We start from the raw sequence: 12327 nt of genomic DNA, 5'->3' as shown, positions 1-12327 counted from the left end.
TCTGCGGATGCCTTTATCCTCGTTGTACAGTGTGTAATTGGCTGCAGATGCGGTCATTTAGAGCCGCTCCAGGTGCTGAGGACCAGCCAAGCGTTTCTGGTGTGACTCAGTGTTCTCCAGTTGTCTTCTCCCAAGAAGGCTCAGTGCACTGGGCGTTGGTCCACATTGTCCATCCCTTTTTCAATAAGCCACTAATCAATTGCGATAGAAGTTGCCTGAAGTCTGGCCTGGGAGACACAGACGATCAGTGACGCCCCCTGGGCGGGACAGCGGTCAGTCATAGGAGACTCACACAGGATAACAACATAACATGACCCACTGCGCCACCACGCCATCCTCACATTCAGACCGTGATCAATGACAGAAGGTTCTGAAGCCCAAACTTGTTGAGAGAAGGTCATCCAGCTACTGCATAACATTCTCATATCTCTTAACTTCTTGTGTCCTTGTGGAGATGTAATGCGGTTTTCCCAGCACAGTGACAAAAACTTTGTTTATTGCTCGAGATCATTTAAGGGAAAGTGCTTCCATGTGGAACAATGCTTATTTCAACTGCAGTTAATTCCAAGCAGAAAATTAATTATATACATTAAAAAATGTTCATTGAAATAGCCCAAACTCACACCAGAGAATGAAAATAATTTTATTTCTTATCTGTTGTGTTTTTTCTTGGTTACCTCCTGTGATGGGGGTCAGGGCCTCATTTTCGCTTTTTCCCTTTGAGATGTTTCCTTTGTTCTTCTCATGCCCTCCAGGAAGTCGAAAGTGAAGTCGCAGCTGCTCGTGAATACGATTTGAAATAACGGTTTGGCCGATCGATCGCTTGATTGCGTAGAGAAATGCACGCAGATGACTGGCTGGACCTCCCTGAAGAGCAGCTACACTTCACACCACAAACTCCAGGTGTCCCGACGTGCATCTGCTACATGAGGGCGGCTACGTGGAAATTTAGATAATAAAGCACTAGACCAGAGAGCACCTCCACAGCAGCAAGTGGAAGAGAAAAAGCCAATTCTCCATCCCCGGATGTTTTCCTACCGTATCTCACTGCATAAAAATATTATCTTTGCGTGGTGTTCATTTTGAGCCTCTTATCTCCTGTTTTTTCCCATCTAACCCACATCCAGTTGACCCAAATTCCTCCTTATAGTGGTGATGGCATTCTAACAAAATTCATATTTGGTCTTCGGGCGGATAAATATGTAAAATACATCCATCCATCTTCCACCACTGTTTATCTGGTAGAGGGCCATGCTGACCTTCGAGTCTGTCCTGGGAAGCATAAGGCACGGCATATGCTGGATGGGATGACAGTCTATCACAGGGCATAAATACACAACATGTGTTAAAATACACCCATTCAGCCATCTCCTTATTTTGGACACCAAAATGGTTTTCAGTATCAGAGGAGACATAGCACTGCAGGCGTACGCTTTGCTCTCTGCTGTGCGCTTTGCTATCTGCTGTGTGCTTTGCCATCTTGTAGCACTCAATATTCAGTTCCAACACAGCTGAAAATATATATAATGCACTGCAGACTTATTCCTATTGCTATATCCAAACAGCTACTGTAGAGGTAAATGGGCACCGAATCCTCTGAACATTCTCATAATTACTTTTTAGCTTATTTCAAAATGAGACCAATAGTACAAATCACATATCTGATTAACAAAGGCTTTATATCTATTTGTAATATTAATAATAACATACACATATCTCAATGACTGCATATCCCAAGCTGACTGAAAGTTTTGTCACACCCTACCTCCCTCCCCCTCATTCTCTCCCTCGTTGCCTGTATAATTTCAACTCCAGGTGCCTCTCGTCTGCTCCTTCACATGCCCTGTATAAAGCGTCCTTCAGTCCTGCGATCCCCAGTCCCCTCATTGATGTTGCTGCCTGCATGTGCTCCCCAGTGTGTCCTGTGTCCACTGTTCTTGCCTGATCCTCCCTACCCTGTTTTGACCCCTCATGGTCCATTTTTTTGCCCTGCTCGTAGTTTCCTTTAATAAAGCCCCCCTTTTGGTTTCCCCCACCCCTACCTTCACCTCCATCCTTGCCTTCGATGTTTTATACGTAACAGTAAAAAGCAAACGTCCATCCATCTGTCTGGCATACCTGCTTCTCCAGTGCAGGGCACTGGTGATAAACATTTTAATCATTTTAATTGCAAATAAGGACATTTTTTGCATTTAAGTCTAATTTGATTCTCGCCGATTAAATATTTAAAATCATTTTTCACTTTTTCTTCTTCACAGCAATTGATAAAGCTGAACTGACGTATTAAGAAAACACAGCTTATGTTTAATAAATTCCTCAGAATAGTTTTAATTCACTAAAAGTGTCACAATCTCAGAGCCTCTGAATGGCTCGTAAAAGCTGTTCTGTGCTGCCTGGAGCAACTCTCACCATAAATCACTTACCAGCCATTTTAGTAAAAAGCTGAAATTCACACTGAATAAACACTATGGCTGCTTTGTTTAAATATTAGTGCCATGTTCAAACCATGCAAGCATTTCATATTGTAGCTGGAGAAATATGTGACTATATTCATGTCCCCAGTTTACATTCTGCTTCATTAATAGCCAGTTCATGTTCCTGTCTTTGATCAAGCAGAATAAGATCCAATTGGTCAAAAAGACACCAGTAAAGACAGATGATTTGGTCAAATTCTGCACTTTATATTAATGTCACAGGACTTTTTGTTCATGCAAAATCCCACCAAGTGCAGTAAAGTCAATAACAAACAATATTTCTCTGACAGGAAATGAACATGGGAGGGCTCAGAGGGGCATGATTTGGGGGGGGCAGCACAATAGAGGGCCCCAAAATGTACTGCAGGGGCCTCTGCTCGGGGGCCCAAACACAGGCAGCTATGCCCCTGTACTGATGCTTAAAACATATTGTCCTGCCCCGATCGTCCGCTCCCCTCGTGTGCCACGCCCCCTCGTTAACCGCATGTGGATTCCCCGTGTTTACCAGCTGTTCCTGATCGTTGTCAATTAGTCCATTGTATTTAGTCCGCGTTTCCGTTTGTTTCCCCAGTCCGGTCATTGTAATGTTACCCTGTATATTGTCTGTTTCCTTTGACCGCTTTGATTAAACCCCGTATTCCCCGATTCCTGGCTTCCATTTGCCTGTTTCCCCGATCCGTGCTACACGCATTGTGGCACATATCAGAAAACTCACAGCTCGCCCCACAATAACAATATTTCTGAAACCAATGTTTTATGGGCATTATGTTATAAGTGCTTCCAAAATTCCAAACTGGGGTAATAATTAGCCTAATTAGCCCTTCATTAATGTGATGAAAAAAAAACTAACTTTTTCATATACTTCAGAAGACGGTGGAGACAAAATTCACACCTCACCTCCACATAGCCTTGTGGGTGGGGGTCCCCAGATACCTCCACATAGCCTTGTTGCATTACAGTGGTGCTTCCATGGCACTGATTGGTGCCTTTCCAGAGCGTCACCCCACAGATCTGCTCATTAAGGGAGGACAACCAGGAGCTGGGAAGCCCCCTGAAGGAACCAGTGTCTGAAAGAAGCGGTCTGCTCTGACAGGCCAGATCACAATCATTACCCGGAGAAGCAGTAAGAAGATGGATTGATGGGAAAGTACCAGAATCAGTGAAGAGTATGTACATTGCACAGATGGTAATATTAGTCACAGCTATATTAGTAGTATAATGATATATGAATAATGTTTGAACATTTACATTGTTAAGAAGGACTGGGACTGAACTGGTCTTTTGGTTGGATCATTCTATAGAAGAACTTTATCAATAGTAATAATTTTCATATTTATTTTCAGTTATGTGTGGTGCATGCAAGACGAGGCAGATCATGTACTGTACACCCCATGTAACTTAGCGAAAAGTGCAGACAACAAATGACAGAAGTGGTGCAATAGAGACATGCTGTATGTTGAGTGTCTGTTCTGCTGGCCGGGATATGATGAAAGCAGGAATAGAGCAATCGGGGGGGGGGGGGGGGGGGCACAAGAGACCCCCTGCTGAGACCTTTCAGCCCAACACAACACCTGCAGCCCAGACTGCAGCTCAGCAGCGCTGTGGGTTTTAACAAACAGGGCACACGTCCAACATTGTCTGCTCACAGCATGAGGTATTTGCTTCTTTGCGACAATTGGACAGGATGGACAGATACCTGTGCTTTATACACATCACCACTGACAGATGGTAAGAGAGAAGCGAGGAGGTAAGGATTAGGGATTAGGGAAAGAGTGAAATATAATACTCAGTTTTCAAGTCCGAGGCCTCTGATGTCTCAATCCTACCCGGCATGCAGATATTTTAAGATTCTGCTAAGATAAGAGCAGAATCAAGCTTATCAACTGAAAGCAAGAGTATACTGATGTGACAGATACCCTGAGAATACACAGAAAACGTCATGCCTCTACATTACAATATCACAAATAAAATGTATTAGTCTTCTGTTCTAATTAGTATATAATTCAGTTGTCATTTCAATTCAACAAACATAAAATGCATAATCTATTTTTAAATAGGATTTCAATTTGAAAAATTGCACTACCAATTCGGTTGTAACACAGATCAAGGCAGTGAATTTGATATTTTGATTCGGTTTTTCCAACTAGGTGGTTAATTCTGAATAAGAAGACATTGCAACGTCATTGCAAAGTTACTACACAGCATCGGGCAACAATCATGTGAGGCGCATGCGCGGAACAGAGGCAAACTTTGACCTGGCAGATCAAAATAAGAGAGGGAATATCTGGTCAGTAGCATTAGCATTAGCTGTGGAACGAAGATGTATAAATATTTATTGGTTTAATAAACTGACAAGAGCTGTGACACTGGGAAGATTTCATAAGTACCAAGTTGTTGGACAAAGGTAAAAAACTACGTTTATGTTGCCAGTTAGTAGGTACAGTACTCACAGACTGTGTTCAGAGATGTTATTTCAGTTTCTTTATTAAGCTTAGATGCCCAAACTTGCTTATTGATGCATTGAGGTATAGAAAGTTATTTTAATAGCACTCTAACATGGTTACTATCTGCTTCCAGCGGCGCCTCGCACGTCTTTTTGTATTAATTTTTGTTTGTGAGGTTTAATATTCTTCAGAGATTTGGCGGTTGCTACGTTCATTTCACGCCAATAATCAAGGGCATAAAGCGGGCAAAATCCGCACGCAGTGTTTAAGGAGCGTAAAGTACTGTAAGCTAAGTCAAATAGCTGCAATCAAAATAATTATAGTACTTGTTATCGGATATTCTCATCTAAATTACAAAACATATCATTGCGCTTACCGTTATTTGCGTTTTAATCTTGCACTATTGTGTCGCTGTTGTGCGGGACTTTGACTAGAAGTTTTCTATACACCTGTACTTAGTGTCTAGTGTTGTGACTAGAAAAGCGATTTGAAACAGACGAATTCCCTGAAATCGGGATCCACGCAAAGCAGTAGATACAATATAATATTCACTCAATTTAGTATTAACTCACAACAACAATACCAGACAGTTAATGAATCCTTCGTCCAAATGGAATGAAACAGTATTATTAATTGCTTTAGTTTGTAATATGATTTCTTTATATGATATTATTTAGGGACTAACGGTGGTTACCGGTGTTATGCCGAAAAAGGCATCCCTGCCGTAGAATGCATTCCTGTCTCTAAATGACCGATTGGTCGCTGATCTGGAACGAGTTGAGCTACTTTGTCGAGTTAGGCTACCGTAGTGCTAATCGATAGCCCTAACCCTAATCCCCAAAAAACCCGTAAAACCCTAACCCCCAAAACACTCCTAAAACCCTAACCCTAACTCCCAAAGCACCCATAAAACCCTAATCCCCAAAACACCCCTAAAACCTCAACCCTAACAAAAATAAAAAAAACCCTAACAGTTGGGCAGTGGTGGCTGTGGGCAGTGGTGGCTTGATGGTTAGGGAAGCGCACTTATAATCGAAAGATTGCAGGTTCGAATCCCCCACCAGCCAGTCACCACTGAGGTACCCTGAGCAAGGTACCGTCCCCAAGCACTGCTCCCCGGGCGCTGAATTAGCTGCCCCCTGCTATGTCACGAAAGTCACATATGGGTTAAATGCAGAGGTCACATTTCATTGTTGTGCACTGTGTGCTGTGCTGTGGTGTGTTGACAATGACCACTGATCACCAAATTCTAAATTCTAATTCCTAACCCCCCAAAAACCCCTAAAAGCTCAACTCGTTAGAACACCGGCATGCATTCTATGGCAGGGATGCCTTTTTCGGCATAACACCTGTTCCACATGGCGTATGAATTAGACATAATGTTGATGATTATGAATATAATTGAAATTATTATCGATTTTATTATTAAAGCAGTACCTTTTTATTGCAGTGTTGTTTTGAATTTTAATGTAGGCCTGGTTGTGATACAGCTTGATCATAAGAACATAAGAACTATACAAACGAGAGGAGGCCATTCGGCCCATCGAGCTCGCTTGGGGAGAACTTAACTAATAGCTCAGAGTTGTTAAAATCTTATCTAGCTCTGATTTAAAGGAACCCAAGGATTCAGCTTGCACTACGTTATCAGGAAGACTATTCCATACTCTGACTACACGCTGTGTAAAGAAGTGCTTCCTTAAATCCAGTTTGAAATGTTCTCCCGCTAATTTCCACCTATGGCCACGAGTTCTTGTATTTGAACTAATGCTGAAGTAACTATTCGGTTGAACAGCATCCAAACCTGTTAGAATCTTATAGACCTGGATCATGTCCCCCCTCAGTCTCCTTTGCTTGAGGCTGAACAGATTTAGCTCAAATAACCTTTCCTCGTATGACATTCCTCTAAGACCAGGAATCATTCTTGTGGCCCTACGCTGCACCTTTTCTAAGGCCGCTATGTCCTTTTTAAGATATGGTGACCAAACCTGTACACAATATTCTAGGTGAGGTCTCACCAAGGAATTGTATAATCTTAGCATTACCTCCCTTGACTTAAACTCCACACACCTGGAGATGTACCCCAACATCCTATTGGCCTTTTTTATTGCTTCCCCACACTGGCGAGAATGAGACATGGAAGCATCAACATACACACCAAGGTCTTTCTCATAATCAGCTACCTTTATTTCAGTAGGTCCCATAAAATACCTGTACTTTATATTTCTGCTCCCTACATGGAGTACCTTACATTTGTCTATGTTAAATTTCATCTGCCAGGTGTCAGCCCTGGTAGGGGCTCATGTTCTGAGATCTCAGACTAGGTCTTCAAACTGAAGTCAGAAGCACTGTATTTCGCCAAGTATGTTACACATATGAGGAATTTGTCTCGGTGCTGGGATACATGATTGACATGTAGCATATTACACAAGCTTTACAGGTTCACTATTACATGCATTCAAGAAAACTAAAAACTAAGGAAAGGATGAAAAGAAGAATATGATTAAAAGAGAACAAAATAAGAATATTGCATATTAACTCAAGTACGTGAATGTGTACCTGTAATCTGTTATTTAAGTATGTTGCTCTGGGGCTTTTGCTTTGTTGGATTAGGATTCCAGCTAGGGGTGCACCGATTGCAGTTTTCTGGCCGATCAACGATCACCGATCCTTAGGCAACCTTACCTGCCGATCTCGATTTTTTTTTGCCGATCTTGTTTCTTTCATAACTAAAAGACAGTTACTTCAATGTTTCCATTTTTATTGAGTAAATTGATATGAATACTCACAAAACATGAGGTAGTGTCCTCAAATATAAACGAACATATAAATGAGCATTGCTGTTTGAACTACAAAATCATATTTTTTCTTCCAGACTTTAATTTCTCTAATTTTGTAAAAAATATATATATATATATATAGCTGTTATGACACACTTGTCCAAAAAATAGGGAGGGAGGCAGCCTGCACTGCACCTCTCTCGGGAATGGGAGAAAAGGCTGATTTAACCCTCTGGGGCCTAGGGGTAGGAAACACACTTTCACTGACTGGGGCATGATCACACATTTCATCACACTTAATTCATGGCAAATAAATTATTTCTTATATATTTGTTTTGCCATTACACTCATCTTTATTTTAATATATATTGTAAATATGTCAGATTTTTGTTAAGTTTGAAATTTGACATCAAAGTATAGACATTGCAAAATGCAGTTTGGAACACTTGCAGAAACATTATAAAAGTACATAGTAAGCAATGCTGGCAGTTTGTTTTGATCCCAGATATCTGATCACCAAAGTCTTGGCTACATGAAGATGACTAAATGGTGTAGATGCAACATTAATTTGGATAAATAAATAAGAAAAACCTAACTCGTGTAACTATTTCTGGCTCCTTTCATTGAATATGTAGCAACTTTCATGTGTATGAATGAGCCATTGTCACCTGGCCACGTCCCCAACCCCCTTTTATGGCGCTGAAGGGGATGTATCTGGATCGCGTTTCACCGTTGCGCTGTTAATCAAATTACCATGCGAATGCGATTTGAATACGCGCTAATGCGGCTATTTAGAATGTGAATAGCGATCTTCGGGTGAGAGCGGTACTACACGCCCCCGATGCAGGTAAAACAAAGTAAGATGACATGGTTTACTTTTTTGCCGATTTAACCTAATTAAAAAAACTTTAATACTTCCGACAATGGACGTTTTGAAAAGAAGACAGATTACGGATTTAGCCAGCGTTTTTTTCATGATTATACATTAAGATTTCAGCGAGATATTTATAAACTGAAATAGACGCGAAAAGTACGCGATGTCGTCGACGACATACTCGACCCCAAAGAGTTAAAAGCATATAACTAAGATCGGTGGATCTCATGGGAATATGGTCGATTTCTGATCCCCTCAAATTAACGTGATCGAGGCCGATCGATCGGTGCGCCGATCGATCGGTGCACCCCTACTTCCAGCTGCTTGGTAGCTAGGTGAGGGTGGTAGAGGGAGATGCCGTTACACAGGCCTCCGACCCGCAAGGACTGGAGTGTGACATCCCTGTGCTAGAGGCTGACTGCTGGTTTCAATGATGGGGGGCTGGTGCCACTACCTTGTCATGTGTCCATTGGTCACTAAAAAAGTGTTCCCCCACATATATCTCATAATAAAATGTCTAAGTCCGCTTCCTATAAATTCAGTCATTGAAAGGAAAAAGACTAACTTACTTTCAACCAGTAACAAAGTTGGCACAGAAGATGAATTTTGATAGTAATAGTAATAATAATACTTTATTCATTCCTGTGATGAATTCGTCCGTGATGTATGCAGGCGATACCTATGACTATAATTAGATCAGTTAATCACCTTCTATTAAAATACAGCATGGTTGAAAGAGATGTATCTAATTAGGGTTGAAATGCTTGGGTATTTTTCTGTAGTCAAAAATGAATGTGAATATGTTCTTTTGCCATATATTGGTGGTTGGAATATAAAGCAGCTCTTTAATTTTTTAACCTTTAGACCTTGTTTTTCTTGAGCTTTATGACATCATAGGGTCGCATGCCATCCCTGAACCGTAATACTGTAGCAGAGTTAGTATCTCACAGTTTGAGATGAACGCATAAACAGGCCATATCATGGTGGCTCTGAGATGAGTGTGGAGCTCTTAAGTGGCCCCAGGCGATGCTCCTCTCATTCTTAGCTTTTCGGTAAACCAGTTTGATAGCACAGCGCTTCTGTCTGGCTGGGGGTGACATTAGCAATGTGGGACTCGGAGACAAATGGAGAGATGAATGAACTGAGTAGAGCAGCATCTCCCATAAGACTGCAGTGCTTATTTACAGATATTCCCTCCAGGAAATTGACCAGGACTGTGCTTAACATATCCTTGTGTTTACTGTTATTTGCGTTTTCATCTCCTTGACAGGTTGTTCTGTGGCTTGCATCCGTAAAATAGGGGCATTAAAAACTCTCGGGTGTATTTGTGTGCATCTCTAGCCGTCAGTAAAGATTTAAATATGAAATGCTCCTATTAAGCTGGAATTGGGACCCCTCTGGGAATTGTCACCATGCTCGCCTTGTCATGAACCTGCAGAGAGAAGCTGCGTTTAAAGGGAAGTGGCAGGAAACTCTGCTATCTCACACGTGCACCAAGACTTTACACTTAAAGAATCTGTATGCAGCCCCCCGGCTCACCCAGGCAACAGAGACCGACGTTCTCCTGGAAATTTATCTCGTCTTACAGACCATTGCATGGCTGGTGGTCTGGAGGTGTGTATGTGCAAAGAGACAGACCAAAGACAAACTTTATCTCGTAATTAACGTCCTCGTTTGTTCTGCTCATGTCAAGCTTAATTGCATGCGGTATACTATTTCTATTTAAAATGACTGGAGCTATACGTCTAGCTACAGGCTGGTTTTCAGTTGATTGAGACATTCGTTTCATTTACTGAGTGTGGTCTTTGTTAGTTAAAACGTCGACGCCGGTGTCTTCACCACTAGGGGGCAAATTGGAATAATTTGAACTGCACACGGCAGGGTTATATTTTTATGGTTCTTTTATTGATAGCAAGATGGGTACACTGTACTCTAAATGATGTCTAATTTGGTTTCCAAATGGCAAATATCCACTGAGTTTTTGTAAGAACCTGAAGGATCCTCAGCCATGCAGGATGGGATTGTCGCCACACTGATTTATATAAATGGCTTCCACCCCAGGCAGAGTATGTCCAGTGCAGCTTCATTGACAGGTGAGCAAGGATTTGCTAGTGAATTAGCTACCAATTACACTAAATATTATTGACTGGCTGTGACATGTTGTACCTAAGCAGTCAATGTGTCAAGTGTGCAAAGAAGGCAGGTTGACCCTGCACCCTCCTGACCACTGTGGACCTTAGCATGTCTGTGACTGATTGTCCAGCCTGCTTTTTGCATTCCTGCCTGCTGGACACTGCTTTGCTCTGAAAATTGAATGTTTCACCAGTCTTTGTGTTACTGCTGTATTGCAAGAATATGCTGCTGAAACATCCTGGATGCTGAGAACTGGGACAAAATACCAGAGGTCAGGTTTAGGGGAATTAGTCGCGTTCACTGGCAATTAGAATTTACAGATGAGTTTTGGAATACAGATTAGGGGTTGTAGGGAACACCCTCCCAGTGAGTGTTACACTGCCTGCCAGCTGATCCGCATTCTGGCGTTATGCTTGGAATTTATTAGCCAGTACAAATAGTTAATGCTGGAGAAGTGCTCACTGAGGCTGGGACCTATGGGCCAGTTTAACCCGAAAAGCCATAGCAGGATTTTAGTTAGTTGAACTCCTCCTCTTCAGTCTCAGTGTGTGAGCACATTAGCGCCGGTTATCTCTGTGTCCGCGGGCATCAGCGGTCTTGGCAGGGATTCGGCCTGCCGGCAGCATGGCATCTCGCCTGTACATTCCAGGGTATCCTTTGCTGAGGGTAGGGGTGGGCGATCTTTCCAAAAAATCACATCACGATCCTTTAAACCCAAATCACTATCTGAATTGCGATTTATCTTTTCAATGTGACACATAAGTAAAAGAATATCCTCAAACTCATTAAGACCGAAGTTACACTTTATTTTAAATATCAAACTTGAATACAACTGTGAAATAGATTTGTCGTATTGCCTCCCGACGTTCTGACCGTTGTCTTTACAGTTTTACAGATTACTTTGCTTTATGCAGTATGTGACTGTGCATAGCTGAACCACTGCCACACTACTGACGTCGAGTCCTTTGGCACAAGCTCCTCTTCTGCCATGCTCCTAGCACGTAACGAATTGTCAAGCAGGAGAGCTGCGATGAGGACACGTGATATAATTTGAATAGGAAATCATTCAGTTGGTTTGTTAACTTGACTTGGATCGATTAATATAGATTCAAGATTCAAGATTCAAAGCGTTTATTATCATATGTACAGAAAAGTAGTATTTCTCAGTACAATGCCAGGTTAAATTAAATTACAAGTACAAAAGAGCATACTTGAGAAAAATAGTGCAAAAAGAGCTTAAAGTGCAAAGTGACCTGTTGTGCAAATGAGGTAGGTCATGATATGCAAAGTGATCTGTTATGTAAATGAGGTAGGTCGTCTATTTAGGAGTCTGATTGTAGTGGGGAAGAAAGAGTTGTTTAGCCGGGATGTTCTAGATTTCACACTTCTGAACCTTCGTCCCGAGGGCAGGAGTGTGAACAGTCCGTGTTGGGGGTGTGTCGGGTCTTTGAGGATGTATATATAGTATTAGAATGATGTAAAAATCACAATCTGTACGATTCGCTTGAAATTTAGATTGTGGATGTCTTTAAGATCACAATCTAAAATCGTCAGATCGCACCCCCCTAGCTGAGGGACCTGCTGACTGACATGCTGTGTACCATTTAGGTTCCCAGTGAAAAGAT

General features: G+C 41.8%; 1 protein-coding gene across 4 annotated transcripts in view; it reads left to right on the top strand.

Annotated features, from left to right (window-relative positions):
* The first annotated feature begins 4701 nt into the window (after positions 1–4701).
* The window catches only part of pot1 (protection of telomeres 1 homolog), a 54591-nt gene continuing 46965 nt past the window's right edge, over positions 4702–12327 (top strand). For 3 of the 4 annotated variants that reach the window (XM_072712923.1, XM_072712912.1, XM_072712896.1), the window contains exon 1: positions 4702–4878. The gene's annotated coding sequence lies outside the window, so the exon portion shown is untranslated. The remainder of the gene's footprint in view (positions 4879–12327) is intronic. The other variant, XM_072712877.1, reaches the window with a different exon arrangement.

Source organism: Paramormyrops kingsleyae, chromosome 1 (genome assembly GCF_048594095.1).
Source record: "Paramormyrops kingsleyae isolate MSU_618 chromosome 1, PKINGS_0.4, whole genome shotgun sequence".
NCBI classification, from domain to species: domain Eukaryota; kingdom Metazoa; phylum Chordata; class Actinopteri; order Osteoglossiformes; family Mormyridae; genus Paramormyrops; species Paramormyrops kingsleyae.
This window is presented reverse-complemented; position numbering and strand designations above follow the sequence as displayed.